This window comes from Polypterus senegalus, chromosome 1 (genome assembly GCF_016835505.1).
Source record: "Polypterus senegalus isolate Bchr_013 chromosome 1, ASM1683550v1, whole genome shotgun sequence".
NCBI classification, from domain to species: Eukaryota; Metazoa; Chordata; class Cladistia; order Polypteriformes; family Polypteridae; genus Polypterus; species Polypterus senegalus.
Window position 1 is genome coordinate 44,897,549 of NC_053154.1, and position 17,816 is coordinate 44,915,364.

Sequence of the window (17,816 nt, forward strand, 5' to 3'; positions counted from 1 at the left end):
GGAATGAACAGGTCACAAAGGTTTAATGTGTAGCATTTAATATTGGAGCTGGTAAACCTTGTAATGAATCATTAATGTGGAAGTAAATGCTAGCTTGTAATTGCACTTTCTGATTATGGTGCATGTATTGTAACAAATTGATCTGCCATTGAGCTTGAATACCACAGGAGTGTTATGAAATTCCCTCCCTGGTGGTTAAATCTTAAGTTTACTTTGTGGTGTGAGAAGCCATGAATTAAGATTTTTTTTTTTTTTTTTTTGAAATTGCAGACTATTGAAACTTGCACCTGGTTAAAAATTGACCATATGATTGTGTAACAAATGAGGACTGTGCCCCAACAGCTTTCAGTTTTTAAATGCAGTTGATCAATTGGTAGGTCAAAATTAGTCCGTCTAGCCTTTCATTGTAGTTGAGTGGCTCATCAGGATGTCTCACATAGAACTAGAGGGATTAAAGCTAAGGGAAGCCTTTGCTCTAAGCCTGATATGGTGTGGCTCTCCTTGCTGCCTTTAGTATGACGAGTGAATACCTGGTGACAATGTAGACAGTGGCTGGATGAGTGCATTGATGTATGTGAAATCTTACTCAGTGGTCAATAAGAAGCTACTGTTGAGATGCTATATTCATAAACGCATGCTTAAATCAGCAGGTAGTGATGCTCTGATCAGTCACTAATTGAAGTCTGTCAGATTTCCCACTACAAAAGGCATGATTGGTACATTGATCACTAATCATTTTCAACATTTCCAAATAAAGCTTCGGTAGTCTAGTTTTGCTCTGTGTGTTATGGTGGTTAAGTTAGAACCTGTCTTTGCTGTGACATTCTTGTAAATGGAGAGTAGCAAAGCAGACTTTAATATGAAGGTTATTCCTGTCTCCCCTCTAAAGTGGAGAAACTGAGGTAAAGGAATTGGGGTGGTCATGCACTTGGTGTATTGCAAGAGTAGCTTTCTCTAATGAATTTTTGTTAATTTTTTTCCTAAAACTAACCTGGTCAGAGTTTGCAAGCTTGTTTAGTTCAGCAGTTTCTATTTTCAGCTAGAAAGTCTGAAATTTCTGCTTGGTAAATAGGCTTGTTGGCTTGACAAATGTCAAGATTACTTTTTAAAGATGTTAGCCTTGTTTGTGTTATCAAGATATTTGATAGACGTGTAGGTTTTTACAGCTTTGTACAGTTTCAGTACTACATGATTAAAATGATGTATTTATAATTGCACCAAGATTTGGTAATATCTAGTTACACTATGTAGTTAATGTGTATTTTAATAAACTGTAGTGCACTTAATGATTAAAACAAGTGCATGTGTAGTTGCATCCAAGCAGTGTTTAATTGCCAATATCAGTTGGAACAGTGTATATACAGTGCCCTCCACTATTGGCACCCCTTATAATATACACTCACCTAAAGGATTAGGATCCTGTTCAATTTCTCATTAATGCAATTATCTAATCAACCAATCACATGGCAGTTGCTTCAATGCATTTAGGGGTGTGGTCCTGGTCAAGACAATCTCCTGAACTCCAAACTGAATGTCAGAATGGGAAAGAAAGGTGATTTATGCAATTTTGAGCGTGGCATGGTTGTTGGTGCCAGACGGGCCGGTCTGAGTATTTTACAATCTGCTCAGTTACTGGGATTTTCACGCACAACCATTTCTAAGGTTTACAAAGAATGGTGTGAAAAGGGAAAAACATCCAGTATGCGGCAGTCCTGTGGGCGAAAATGCCTTGTTGATGCTAGAGGTCAGAGGAGAATGGGCCGACCTGATTCAAGCTGATAGAAGAGCAACTTTGACTGAAATAACCACTCGTTACAACCGAGGTATGCAGCAAAGCATTTGTGAAGCCACAATACGCACAACCTTGAGGCGGATGGGCTACAACAGCAGAAGACCCCACCGGGTACCACTCATCTCCACTACAAATAGGAAAAAGAGGCTACAATTTGCACGAGCTCACCAAAATTGGACAGTTGAAGACTGGAAAAATGTTGCCTGGTCTGAGTCTCGATTTCTGTTGAGACATTCAAATGGTAGAGTCAGAATTTGGCGTAAACAGAATGAGAACATGGATCCATCATGCCTTGTTACCACTGTGCAGGCTGGTGGTGGTGTAATGGTGTGGGGGATGTTTTCTTGGCCCACTTTAGGCCCCTTAGTGCCAATCGGGCATCGTTTAAATGCCATGGGCTACCTGAGCATTGTTTCTGACCATGTCCATCCCTTCATGACCACCATGTACCCATCCTCTGATGGCTACTTCCAGCAGGATAATGCACCATGTCACAAAGCTCGAATCATTTCAAATTGGTTTCTTGAACATGACAATGAGTTCACTGTACTAAAATGGCCCCCACAGTCACCAGATCTCAACCCAATAGAGAATCTTTGGGCTGTGGTGGAACGGGAGCTTCGTGCCCTGGATGTGCATCCCACAAATCTCCAACTGCAAGATGCTATCCTATCAATATGGGCCAACATTTCTAAAGAATGCTTTCAGCACCTTGTTGAATCAATGCCACGTAGAATTAAGGCAGTTCTGAAGGCGAAAGGGGGTCAAACACCGTATTAGTATGGTGTTCCTAATCCTTTAGGTGAGTGCATATAGTAAGTTAGGAAAATCAGTTTAAGATCTCATCTTGCAATGAAAATGGGGAAACACCTGACTTAATTGAAACAAGTTTTCAAAGAAAAACAAAGCTCTCCTCAAATATTTTAACACATGCTGCAATTGTTGGCACCACTGCATTTAATGCTTTGTTCAACTTCCCTTTGCCAATATAACAGCATGGAGTCTTCCAACCTTTTTTATAAGGTTGGAGAATAGAGCACAGCATCGCAGATCCTCCTTTACAGAATCTCTCCAGATTATCCAGGGTCTTATGTTGTCACCTGTGCTCTGTACTCTTCTTTCTGGTGTACCTTCCAAAGCTGTTGGCATGAAGATGCTGTCTGATTCTGGAGACTTGATTACCCCAGGGTTTTTTCTTGCCCTCCTTCTCCCTGTACATGGATCCTTTTCCAGGCAAGCTTGTCAGTTCCAGTTTACTTTAATTTCCCTATCTATAGAAATTGGCTTTTTCTGGTGAATAGCTATTTTTATATAACTATTCCCTGGGTTATGAAGGGCAACAAGTCTCCCTCATTTTGATTTTGTACTTTTATTCTTTGCCTTGATGGTTGGCTCAGGAAACTTGGTTGTCTCCTCAGATTTATATCCCAGTTAATCAGGAAGCATTTGATTTCAGCTGGAAAGTTTGTGTACTCCAATGAACAATGTCCAGTTTAGAAGGGGAACCTCCCTTTATTTACATTGTTCCTCATTAATTTGAGGGTGCCAATTGTGGGGCACAGGGTTTTGTTAAATGTATTGCTTGATGGCTGTGTTTTTTCCTTTTCCTTTGATCTTGTTTCAAGTCAGTTTTTTTTTTTTGTACAAGATTACTTCAGACAACTTTTCTAACCCTTATGATTTTTTTTTTTTACAAGGGGTGCCAATTTAACATTTGTCTATATACAGTGCCCTAAGCTTTTTCCAATACATACAGAAGAAAACTGGCATTTTGTAACCAGTATCTAACACACAGAAGAAAATGCTTGCTGCTTGATATTGGCTCTAAACCTGACAGGGAATGTCTTTATCAATAGTGACAAATGAGTTAATAGTCTAAACTTAATGGCTAAGTATGTATCTACAGCAGGTTAAAAGCCTGTTAACTGGTAAATATTTATTTATGGGCTTCGTTATGAGGACTTTCAAGCTGTGCAACATGCCTTTATGATAAAAGCAATGACTCCATTCCACTATTGCTGTGTCTGTAGACTCTTGGAATGGCTATGAACTATTGGATGTTTAGGGTTCCTTTTTAAAAGGGGGTTAAATGTCTTAAATGTTTTTTGGGGCTTTTCTGGTTAATGCAGTTTGTTCCTTTTTTTGCAGATCTATGAATGTATCGTGGAATCCCCTGTTTGTTCCTTTTATGCCAAGTTAGCCGAGTCTCACAAATGGTGTAAAGTGTACAATATGCCTTTAATATGGGGTCTCGGTCTCTTTCAAATTCTTCTCCAGACAGGATGGCAGAGGGGTGTGATACCCACAGTGCATTGTGGAGGTTTTTCTGTTGTCCTTCAAGACGCATTGTGCACAATCTACTTGATTGTGTTCTTAAAATGCATGCACAGTATAATTTGCCAAGGTTAGCACCAACATGTGGAACATTTAAGCATAAATAGTTGCTGCATAGGTTTCACTGAATAACTTGCTCAGATTCAGGTTCGTCTGACTGCCCTCCTGTGAATGAGATCAGTAATAGAACTGAGTTAAATCTTTTGTGAGCAAAGTTAGCGGAGAAATGTGTAATATTGGCTGCATAGTGACCACCAATAACTACCCCTCACTGGATGGAAGTCTACAGTCCAATGACCTATTAAATTAGGTCTTTAGTTTATTACCTGAACAGTTACCATCTAAAATTTGAGCTTCTATTTTGAGCATTCTTGAGGTAGGTTGGGTGGCTCAAGTCCACCATATTTTCAAAAGTGGTGCAGGGTGTTCAAGGTCTTCATACCACTAAAATGTTCCTGAACTGCCATCACTTCCTTGTAGTTAATGTGGTGCATCAGTTTGATTAACTCCGTTTTTTAAACTTTGGTTTTAACTGGAATTTGTTGGGTAAATAGCATTTAGAGGGTCTTGTCAGTCAAGATTGAACAGTGTACTAATTCAAAATGTACATGCAATTAATGTGGTTTTATAATGCTTTAGTTTTACACGGCTCAGTCTCTTGTGTAACTGGACTGTTTTATATTGTAGGTCCTACTTTGCCATAAAGCACATCTTTAACAGACAATCTAACCTGGGCTTTTACAATACAAAATTAAATCCAGGTCCAAATGGCTTATCCCTTGCATAGAAATTTTATATTCCTACTGATATTGACTCCTAGGCACTATCCTAGTCTGTCTTTAGTTTAATAGAGCACAGACTAAATTTTCCAAACCTGACACTATCACATTTACTCAAATTTCCCCAAACCTTTTGCCTCTTTTGGTATGGTGGTGGTTCTAGAATTTCAGCATTTTTATTAACATTCTCAAAGAATTAAAATGGCTATGAAAATGCCATCACTGTGGCTTGTACATCTTGTGAGGCAAGTTTGTGTTTTCTGCAGGTCTTTCAATTGTCCATTCACTTTATATAGCTGTCCCCTCAGAGCTTGGAGTTGTAAATTCTGAACATGTTTAATTTAAAATTGGTTTTGGACTGGCTTTTGAGAAAGTGGGGGGATTATTAATTGCTAAATACCTGATAAATACTGATTAATTTAAAACCTGCCTGGGGTTGGATATCAGAGGCTGCTGGAAGGTCTGAATTTTCTACAAACATTGATCTGGTTATCCTGTAATGTGACTTTCACTATTAAGTTGCATTAGTTGGCAAGATGAGGTACATTTTCCTTTATTTTCATTATAGGGTTTCTGCAAAAGGTTCATCTCTTGAATACTCGTAGCCTCATTAACTGTAGAAAATATGGCAAAAGATGACAGACACAGTGTCTTCACTTTGGCAAAACCCTTTACCACAATTGAATCTACATTTACTTCAACTTCACTGCTTAATCGTCACAATTTGTAGTCCGAGTGGTACCATTAGTCAAACCTGGAGCTGTGCTTAAGTAACTTGGTTAGGGAGGTGCTGGTCTTGTGGTTCTTTATCAAGGTTCTGGCAGAGAACTGTTACTTAAGGAATTTGTTTCTGGTGGAATTTGAATTCAAAATGTAACCGGTTTAGTAAAGTGTGGGATCTCTCCTGTAGTACTTCAGGCTGGGTTTTTTGTTTTGTTAGATGGGTCTAACTTGATTTGACAAGTATTGCAACAGGAACACCATACACTTTTATGGAAAAGAGTTGCAGACTGGTATGATGGTTGGTGGGGGATGTCAAACTACTGTTCCTGTTCAGAGGAGGGTGTCATGACTGCCCCAACTTTAAGATTATGTGAAGTCTTTCCGTAAAGTTCTGGAGCTTATAAAGATTCTTTATGCTGTTGTCACTGTGCATATGATGGTACTACTAACGGACAAATGCAATCTCTTTAATGACCTATAAAATTATACATGTCACTGCTGAACTACTCGCATCATTCAGATTTGGCCAGTAATATGTGGATACCTTTTTGGTACTTGTACCAGGAAGGAGCTAGGAATTTAAACAATTCTCTGGTACCTGTTCAAGTATCTTATTCCAGTAAAGACCCATGTTTTCTAACTAGAATAGTGGCCTGATCAGTGGATTGTTAAGCAAACCAGGAATTTTAAGAAGCTCCACTGTTGGTAAATTAAGTGTGCAAAGTGTTTTCAGTCTCTTCCAAACTAGCGTTTCCATGCAAGCTCCCACCTAAAGGCAATCTGGCCACCCACTGTGGCACAGTTTCTGTATTTAAGCTCTGCTACTTGATGCAGAGATTCACAACTTTTATTGCACAAAATGCACTACTTCCTGAAAGTATACATGGCCATATACCCCCAACCTCTGTATGCTGGTGGATACTTGTACTACATGACCATCTCTTATCAATGAAACTGCTACTCAAAGTGGTGGTGGTTGTTGTCGTCAGTGGCATCCTGTTGATGTGAAGTGCAAACTAACTTTTGTGGTTACCAAGTGCCACTTTAGAATATGCATCATCCTGCTATCGGGCCACTACAAAGCCAAACAAGGAAAAAATTTGTAGCTGGTCATGTCTTAAGCCTTCTATAACTACACCTCATGAATAAAGGAGTATTTTGGTAGGCAATGTGTAACCTATCCATTTCTTATCTTGTAGTCTAATGTATGGCTAAAGTTGACTTTTCTATTTTTGCTTTTAGTGAACACCCCTATGATGGCTAACCGGGCATAAAATGGCTGTACATCTGAAACGGAGAACCCAGCCACTGCTTGAAGAACCATTGGTGTTTGGCATTGCTAGTAAAACCTTGCTGCTGATAGCCCACAGCAGGAATCTATGAGCACTTGCGCACATCTAAAATAGTAGAACCACTTAAGTCCAGTCCTTTTTACAAGAGTCTTCACCTTTTAATGCTTACATTTAAGTGTAGAACATCCATGTGCATTAAGAGGACCACCTTCTAAGCCTTTAGGCCTGTTAATCATTAGCACACTAGAAGAGTGGTTCCCAAACTGTCCTGGACAGCCACTGTGCCTGCATATTTTTGTTCCAACCAGATTTGTAATCTGATCTGTATTCAGAAGAGCACAGCACTATGGCTTTACAAGATCTTAAATAATTTTTTGCTACTGCTTTAAGTGCTTAACTGTTTTCCTATTCCTCTCCCCTTTGTCATCTGCTCCCTTCATTGTATCCTAATAAACAAGCAAAGATGACAACCAGGAACAATACTAAATGGTAGTGGGCTTCAGTATCAGGCCCACTAGTCAATGGAAAGACAGAATAGAAAGTGGGATGAACTTATCCACAAACAAGTAACTTTTATTAATGTCACTTTTCTAATTCGTTAATGCCAAAAATGTTCACTTAATTCTGGTGCAAGTCTAATTTAAAAACAAGGTGGTTCTTGCACAAACATGCAGCTCCTTGGGGCCACCAGAATGGTTTGGGAACCACCACAGATTAATACTTGGGCACCAGATGTAGCACAAGGTCTCCTGTGTCCATCATAGATTAAAATTTGTCTCCTTAACTGTCCTTAATCTTGTAATTGTTCTGTGTAGCTCAAATTATCCTCTTCAAGAAAATTCTAAAGTTGGAACCACACTGTACTACATAGCCCACCAATAGAGGCTCCTGGTCAGAGCCCATTTAAAACAAGTCCCCCTCTAGGGTGAGTCTAAGGTGCTTGGATCATTTTTGAGCTCTCCTAAAAATCTAGATTCTCTGGCATACAAGCACAAAGGCAAAAAACAAGACAAACTGAAGTACACTGGTAATAATGCATGGGGCTAATCACTTGAGCAGGTGCAGGAGCCTATGGATGTCTGTCTCCACCCATGTCTAATCTGTTTAGTAAACATTAAGATCCAACTGTGTAGTTTTATGGTACTGTCTTTTCTTTGCTAGCCAGCATTCTTGATCTTTTCAGTTGGATAAAGGCAGCACATGTAGTATGGGAAGCTGCATTTTTTTATAGCTTTATTTTGGTATTTGATACACTGGATAGTGAGCACCCACTGCAAATGATTAAACACCTTAGCTGCTGCATAGTGGTCATCACTACCTCTCAACACCTGCATCTCCATACCAATGCCATCTGTAGGTGCTTGGAAATGCCACCAGACAGCCTTGAGCTATTCTGTAAAGCAGAGGTTCCCAAACTCGATCAAGGAGACCCACTGTGGCTGCAGGTCTTTGGTTTTTGACCCGATTCACAGTTCATGATCAATAACTGATTTTGTTTAATTAGCTGGTCTTTTCCTCTTTCTGAATGCAGAAAGTTTTTTACATTTATAAGACATTTAGAATTTTTTTCTAAAGGTAAATGCTTAACTCTTGTGTTCCTATTTTCCCCTTTTCCTGTGTAGTTTGCTCTCTATTCAGCCCGAATAGTGACAATTAACCAGCACAGCAGACACCCAGGATGATGAAAGCTGTAACAACTTCAGTGGCAGACCTGCTAATTAGTAAATCAAACAACCAGGGCACCTGGAAAAGCAGAATTAAAATTAGGTTGAAAATACTGTTAATGACTTAAACCTACATATTCTCCATATAACTGGTTGTTGCATTTAAATCTGCCAAACGGGAGCCACTGTTCTGAATGGTAGATGGCAACACAAGATCACCAGCACAATGTTCCATTGATCACATGTGACTAGTATTAGCCAGTCCATTAGAATGTCTGAAATGAGAACCAGTGTTGGTAATACAAGGTGGCTGCAAGGAAGCAAACCACATTGGAGACCTATGAAGAGATTTAGGGGGCATCTGAAGGTGCATCCTGGATGTAGAGCTTCTTGCTGTCTCTGCAATTGAGCAACATTCCTAGTACAGGTAAGACTTACTGTTCAGGGACTGAATTAGAAGCTCCAATGCAAGACATTCCTCATATCTGGTTAAATACAACTTCTGAAAGTGTAGAGAAGGAAGCAGATTGTAGATAGGCATGCTAAAATCAAAAATAGAGACCATAGGATCAAGTGTTTGAGCATTGGACTATAGCCAGAGCTTGTGCGTCTTGTACAACGTACATAGCTAGGTTTTCATCCTGGTCCTAAAGTGTGGTCCTATGCTGCACTTTGGTCAGACATGCTTGTATTTCTCTAACTTTGAAGATGGACTACCTTGCTCTTCCAAAGAAGGGATTACTAACTGGCAGTGGGTCAAAAGTAATTGCAGGCTTCTTGAACACCATTTGAAGAATACAGTTTCAACCTCTGGACTAAAATGATTACTTGTATACTGAAATGGGATTAAATTTGTACATTTAATGCACTCGTATAAGCAACTTATCTGACATTTCTACAATATTTGAAGGGCCCGATGTGCTTCAAGCTCTGACTTAACAAGAAAAGCTAAAAAGAATCTCTATCAGAACTTTTAAGTATAATACATTTAATAAACATTTGAGTTTCAAAATGGGTAAGTTGATTGAACTTGGTAGATTTTTCTTACATTTATCAGGTCTCTTTCAGTCTTTGCATCTGAAATTTATGCTTAAAGCCATTTGTACTTCAAACCTCGCAGCCTCAACCTGTGTGCAGTATGTCACTGTATCTGTTCTATCCCAATAACCTTCAGCCCTTGCTTTTAAGGTGCATGCTGCAAAGTATCTTAATTACACTAATGTGCAGTAGTTGGAAGAAAGTGGTAAGAGGGAGAACTCTAATTTGACTTATGCCAGAGGTTATTCTGCAAGTGTCTGAAATTCAAATTGTCCAGTTCACATGGTCCCATCCTTTACCATCTATAGCTATAAGGGTATCCTATGAAACTAGATGCAAACTTTCTCAAGGTTGAAATTTTCAATTTTTATTGAAGCTCGAGATAAACGCCACCTCAGACACAATACAAAAATTCAGCGTTTGCTAAAAGTGCACCATTACACTTGCTGCCATATGCCTTTATAAGGGAGTCCTACTAGTTACTGGACTCTTCTGAAAGTACTCTGTGCTAATGTGTTGGACAGGGGTGGGGTGGTGATCTTGACAGCTATTGAGACACCTGAAGACCTCAATGGTATCGGCTTGTGCAGACTGGTTAGCTAGCCCACACTCCACTGAACAATTTAACAAGCAGTGCATTTGAATATCGCATTGACTCCTTCAGGGTTTGTAAATTTTGACCAGGGCGTAACAGGTTTGTTTCAGGGGTTGTCTATTGCTGCTTTGAAAGTTTTGAAGCTTCTAAATCTTTAGATGTAGTGAAAACTTCAGCTAGAAGGAAGTGCTTCCTAATTGGAAGATTACAGCATAACCTTAACTTTGCTCATGACAGGAGCTTCCAAGCTACAGCTTGTCCCAGCCCTGTTCCCCATACAGGCAAGTGCATGGAATATTCAGTTTCTCTCCCAAAAACCTGGAACAGATTGCTGAAACTGTTTAAATGCTAGAATTTCACAAATTTATTTGCAGCCCTTCATGGAAAGTACAGACAAAGTGGTGGTGTCTTTAAATTTTGATATCAGGGTGGGATAGTCATGTTTCTGAATTTATTCGTAGGTGCAGGTGGCGTGGTATTACAATGCATACAGGTGCCAGACTAGTACCAGTGGAAAGATCATTGCCTCTATGAATCAACTATTCACTTTCTTTCACCTTCTGGCATTTGGAAAAAACCTTTATCTGCTATCCTTGACTATGTAGCTTAATACTAAATGTGAATTTATGAAGTCTACATTAAGGGGTAAAAGGTTAAACTTTGAGGAAGTTGGCTAGCAAGTATTTCATTTTATTGGCTAAATCGCAAAGACCAGGATAAAGGGGGTTTAACACTTTTTCTGTATAGTGTGGCATGCATAAGCCTATAGCCTCTCACTAAACATTTAATGACTTTTTGCATTTTGTTGGCTCTGATTCTGCAGATGAGGGTTTTGAGTGATCAGACGTGACTGCTTTCAGCTTGAAGACGCAACAGATGGGTGGAGCAGTTTTGTACTGTGGTTATATCTATCTCTGAACCTTTCCACAGCCTCTGATGGGTGATGCCTCATTTTAGCCAGCATGCCTGACGTTCATAGCTAAACTTTTTCAGACTTTCTCTAGCAAGCACAATATGACCAGAAATTTGTACTAGGGGGTCCAGACAGTTAGCCATGAATAGAATTTGGAGAGACCGACCTAACCCACCACAAGGTCGCCTTGTGGGTGTGCGGGAAGTAGGGCTGCTCAACCTCACAGGGCCAGTTATACACTTTTACTAGTATGTATGGACTGTGTAAACTTGAGTGCAAATTTAATACACCAGATTTTCTCATTACAGTAATTTTTTGCAAAATGTGGACTTTATCAAAGTATGAGAATCTATAAAAGTATAATTCATAATATGACAAATGAGACAATGTGGTGTCATGCAGAAATTAGCAGGGCCTCTTCTAGAAAAGTTCCCAAATTGCAAGTATTCGGAGTCTCAATATGCAGGATGTCCTAGTCATAACACGTCAGCCAGTTATTGTTAGCGATACATGAATTTGTACTATGGAATGTTTTCAGGTGTCCAATTTCTCTGAAGAGGGATTAAGAGTTCCTCTTGGAAGCATCTCTAATTCTTTTTATATTGAATGTTTTAATTTGACTTTCTGCACCTAGAAGTCTTAAGGTCTTGAGGTAGAACAGAAGGTTGGTACTTCACACCCCTCTTCCAGGTGCATGCATGAGTGAGTTGTATAACTTGACTGTTCTCAGACTAGATTTGTTTGCAATATCACCTTAAAGATACTCTACCTCAAGATGTAGGAATAGCAGACTTGTATTCTAAAATCTACACTCTAGGTCTAGTTATACAGTAGTTCCTGGAACAGACTAATGGTGTGGTGCATGAACTTAAACCTATGATTTGGTGTAGTATCACTGCAAGAGTTGATTTACCAAAAGACTTTCTGCAGGAAGTTTCAACTGTCTCTCCCAAATGCTAGTGATGGAGTACTCCTAATAGTCTTAATGTTTTATCCTTGCAAGTTGCTCATTTATCATTTGAGGCCAGTGGCATGGCTTCTGCTTGGCCTAGCCAGGAAATGATACCTACCTTTTTAACAGATCTTCCTTTACTTCGCAGTGTGCATTCACAAGTTTTATAAAAATCTGAACTAATGCTCCATGCTTACAGCTTTCCACACAGCAGAATGTGTTTAATTACAATAACCCTGACCCATCTATATGCAACATTTTGCAGAAACTGGTAAATAACTTTGATAAAGTAATAAAATGCAGTCAAATCTGCTAAATGACCTCTTATACACATAAAGCCTATCAGTGCTGTTAGAATTTGTGACATGACATTGTAAAGCTACCTGTTGCTGCTTGAACAGGACGGCAATATCTTGACCAAACTTCCCTCCATGTCCACTGTGCTGGAAGCCATTAATTGAAAATGGTGCAATGTTCAGTTTTTCACCTGGTGTTGGTGTACATGAAACATAACCAGCTATCGTTTTTTTTTTTTCCTGACTCAATTGTAGCATTCTTGGATGTCATCTATTAGGCCAAGATGAGTGACATTGTGCCTTGGTGGCCTAGGTCAACCAATATTTGCTTATTTTGGGGCAAAGTAACTTTGGCTGATGGCTTGTAGGTTGTGCTGTATGTGGTGGTTGGCTCATCACTAAGGTAACTGGCTGAACCCTCTTATGACCCTCATGACTTGTCATCACATGTGCCAGCTAAGGAGTACCCACTCAGAGGCTGGTGAGATCAACCCCAGTAAGACAGCAGGACCAGACAACATCCCTCGGTGGGCTCTCCAAGCATGTGCCAACAAGCTGGCTGATTGTTCTCTGCGCCATCTTCAACCTTTCCCTCAGTCAGAGCATCATTCCATCCTGCTTTAAGACTATGATCAACCTAAGCTAAAACAAATGACTACAGGCCTGTAGCACTCCAGTCATCATGAAGTGGCTTGAGTGGTGCTGGCCCACATTCAGAGCAGTATGCCTACCAGTCCAACAGTTCCACCTCGGATGCCATCGTGGCTGCACTACATTTTTCCCTCCATCTGGAGAACAGACTCCTACATCAGACTCCTAAATAACTGACTGGAGTTCATAACCATGTTTCACCTCATTCTATCTACCTCTAACAATTTTATTTGACTTGCCCATAACACACCTACCTGCACATTTGTACTTTATACATCTTTTTTTATATTTTATGCTGCCTCATATCTGCTACTTTATACATTGGTTTTGTCATTTGGTGTGGACAGCAAAGAAAATGTAATTGTACAGGGAATACTTTGCACATGACAAACTTTGAACTGGAACTTATGCCTTTCTGACTCCCTGAACACCGAGGAAGAGGAGCTACAATGCTGCACATGCTCTGGTCTGCTGAGCCGGCTCTACCAGCCAATAAAGGTCTGCAGCCTCGTGATCATTTATATACAAGGGGAATTGGCATAATCCATGTATAGTTTCAGGAAGGCAGCCTGACGGTTCATATATGGTAATTTTATACAATTGTGATTTATAGGGGTATGTTGCATAGAAATGTCCATATGCCAGGTTTTATACTTCAAATTTATGGCATACATTTTCATGTTTTTTGTGTGTACACATTTTCACACTAATTCAGTTTTATAAAGGAGAGCCGTGGTCTTTATGCCTGTGATGGACAGTTTTGGTGTTTCTGGTTGCATCTCGTGGACTACAGGAGAGGTAAAAACATGCGGTCTGTTTTTACTTAAGTCAAAGGGGAACAAGATGAAACTGAAGTGCTATCATGCAATAGGTCTACAGTCCCTTTGTTGTACTGATCTGGATCAGAGCACCAACAGTGTGGGTAGGGTTTGTGTAATTTGTACAGCTAGCTTGGGTAGGTTGCATTTCTATTTGCAAGTGTGGTCATGATACTGTATGTAGTGGGATATCGTGCCAAAATTTGCAACAGCATTTGCATGTCCATAGGCTGAATAGAAGTATCCAGCCAAGTATTCTACTTCTATACTTTACCACCCTCTTACACAGTACCTCTGTCCTTAATGGTCCTAGTTCCTCCTTATGAAAATTAGTAATTTAGATCTCATCCACAGGATGAGTCCAAATTATAAAATGGAGAAAGGCTGAAACTGCAGTTGATGTACGAGTCAAGGCTTGTATACAGTCCAGCTCACTGTGATGCCCCAAAACTGGGTAGAAAACAAATGCTGCTTAGTCCTCAACTAACATGGCTTCAACTTTTGAACGTTTGTGATAATGCTGTTAACCTCTCAATAAAACAGTTTATAATTTGCAGCAATGTAATGCTTAGGCACTTCAGAAAGTATTGTACCTGTTTTGATTAGAACTAGCACAGTATATGCATGGTGTGTATAATAAACATTAGGTACAGGAAGTATTCAGACCTTTGTTCACTCTATTGTGTTGTAAATTTTAATTTAGGTAAATCAGCTATTTTTTTTTTTCCCCTCTTTGGACAAAGTAAAAATGTTTTCCAGAAGGCTTGCAAATTCTTTTAGCAAATCTTTCTGCAAGTATTCAGAACCTTCACTATATCAGTTCAAATTTTGGTAAGGTGTCTCCTATTGGAGATATAGAGAGAGAGAGAGAGATAGATATGGTCCCTTCCCTCCATGTCAGTATATAAACCAAGCCCTTGCGTCTAAAAACTATAGAGATTGTCCACATTAGCTTTAGAAACTTGTACCCTTGCTCTGATGAATGGTTCCAAATTTTCCATTTCACATCAATAGTTGGATATCTGGCCTAACTGTAGCCAGGAAGGTGACCAGTAACCTAAGGGTTACTCTAACAGCTTCAGAAGCCCTCTGCTGAGAGGAGAACCTAGTGGATGGACAGCCATCTCCAGGTACAATATCCCTCTGGAGTTTGATCCACTTTCATTTGGAGTTTGTCAAATAACATTTTAAAGGATTTGGAGCCATAGGAAAGTCTTGTCTGACCCATTTCTCTTTTTGGGTGAATCTCTAAGCACTGTCTGAGGAGCTTCCTCACCTGCTTTATTCCATCCCCCTGGTGAAGCAAGGTGCAGGTGTTCTGCCATAGTGGGTGCTTTGCAGCATTTGGGCATGCCAAATAGAGGTCCTTAAACCTGCTTCAGTCACAAATACATATTTCAGCATTAGAGACCTGAAATTTGCAGCAAAGACCATGTTGTGGCATAGAATGTCTGAGGCCTGAATGGCCGTTTACTGGTAGTTCCCAACCAGTCTGAAATTGAGTGGATCTGTGAGGAGGAATGGAATAACCTGCTTGAAACCTGGAATGCAAAGCTTAGTGATTTGAAGCAAAGTACTGAATTAAGGGTCTGGCTATAATACTTTTCTGAACATGTAGTGTAGATTGAGTGATGGGTAAAAAAGGTAAATGTATCCATTTAAAATTGACAGCACAGAAGTGAAGGTGTCTGAATCCACTATTTGGTTACTCTTGTTTAGTGGATGGGTCACCAGCATCTATTTGTACATAAAGTGTTCCCCTTATTTTCATGCTTGTCAGACCAATTCTGTTTCTTTGACCAAAGGAAGCGGGCAATGTGGCATAACTGCTCAGTCATTTGGTTTTAAGTCACAAGGCTGCTGTGTCAATCCCCACATCCAACTTACCCTGACTAAGTCCATCTACCTGAGCTCCAGTTGTGTTAAAACAGTCCTGAGGAGGGTTTTTTTTTTTTTCTTCAAGATCTATATCAGTGTATGAAAGGAGGAGTCTAAGTACATGGATTTAATCAGTACTTGTTACAGAATGCACAGTGCCAGTACATGGTATACCTGGAAGGCTTCAAATTGGTGCCAAAGCAGTAAATTATGGAATTGTAAAACACTTTGAAGGTTTCGGTAGATTTGATTGCTAGTTCAATTTTTCTTTTCATGAGCCTGCTCAATGCTTTTGCATGATGCAGTATGCTTGTGAAATGCATCTTGCTCATTTGGAGGAGCTGCATTGTGGACTGTGTGTAAGGTTAATCTTACCTACATGCCGCTAAAATGGCCAAATAAATGCTAACAGCCAGTTGTAAGCATGTTTTCCTGATGTGCTGCAACAGACTTAAAAATAAGTGGGAAGCAAATTGTCTAAGCTGAAATGGGCAAAGCATGAAGACCATCCCTAAACCACTGGATACTCAAGACTTCAAAGTTTCAGTTCATGAGTTAAGGGTAGTCGGTATGCAATGTAGTCTGACTTTTCCTGCCATTTTACTTCAAAACAAACTTGATAGCAAAATTACTACTACCTATACAGTTCAGAAATCTTAACTGCACACACCCAGTGTTACAAATCTCGAGCCAATCGTCCATTTAAAGCATCTTGGTTCCCTATCGTGATGGTAAGATTGCATGCTATGTTCCCAATTTAACATCCTTTTGTTTACCTTAAGCACATTTTATTGAATCTTATCCTATCAAAGTTTGAAAGCTGTAGGATTGCCTGAAGTTGTTCCTAATACATCTTGAATTTAAATTGATAGTAGTTTTAAGTTGCTGTTGCATCTAAATTTGTTTAGGAAGTGAACTTTAACAGCAAGTTTAGAACATTAAGTTTGTAGACCTGGCCCAATTTTAACACTTAATTCAAATCTAGTGAATTTTAAGCATGACAGATGTTTTCACTTCTGAATTTTCAGAAATCTGCTCCCACTCCTCCTCCCTGCCCTCATGGTGGAGGTTTTAGCCAGACGTCTTGAGTGAATCAATTTGGATACATCTGCCATGTCCTACAACCCTGAAATTCCCTTCAGGTGGACATACTAGCTAGAAAGGATCTTGTAGAATCCACAAAACACACAGGGCTATCTGCCCCTTTTAGATGTTCGTTTTTAATTTACCCAGAAAATGTGAAGTATTGGTGATTTGATTCTGAAGATGTTTACCAAGATGAAAGCCCTTTGAGAACTGCGTCTTGTATAAAATATGGAAGATGTGGCAATTGTATTGATGTGTAAGTCATTGGTACGTAAATGTTTTAAATGGTTTGAGTGGAGATGCTGTATGAAGTGGCATCATAGTGTAAAAGTTGAGTAAGTTCAACACCTTAATACATGAAACCTCCAGATCTTAATTTTTGTAGGTGTTCGGATATTGTGCTAGAGGTTCAGTCCTGAGGCTCATGTGATTGCAACCTTTCATCACGACCACCTTCTGATTTTTAAGCAAGCTGTTTATGAAATGTCTTCGATTTTACTCAATTCAAAATTACTACAATGTAACGTGTGTGCACCCCAACCCAATCAGCCTCAACATTAAAACCACCTGCCTAATGTGTAGGTACCCCTTGTGCTAGCAAAACTGCTCATACCTGTCAAGGCATGGACTGTACAAGACCTCCTGAAGGTCTCCTATGGTATCTGGCCCCAACACAGTAGAACCAGATCCTCCTGAACGCCGGGTCCCAAGGTTACCCAGCAGAATATTGACAAGAGCATCATACTCTCTGCTGGCTTGCCCACTTTCCATAATGCATCCTGCTGCCATCTCTTCCCCAGGTAAATGATTCAGCAGATGTGCAAGCTGGTCCTGGTTGGGTTTAGAGTTTTAGTCCCCTTCCAGCAAGCATTAAGCCTTTAAGGATTGTGAGACTACATCCCCAACTAATACTACTTTCTAGTCTTAGTCATTTTGATCATTTAGTACCTACACCATTTTTATTAAATTGGCTTGCAATGAACATTTATGGGCACAAATGAAAAT

General features: G+C 39.7%; 1 protein-coding gene across 4 annotated transcripts in view; it reads left to right on the forward strand.

Moving 5' to 3' along the window:
* lmo1 (LIM domain only 1) overlaps positions 1 to 17,816 on the forward strand; it is a 53,884-nt gene that overhangs the window by 19,508 nt on the left and 16,560 nt on the right. The gene's annotated exons all lie outside the window — the stretch shown is intronic.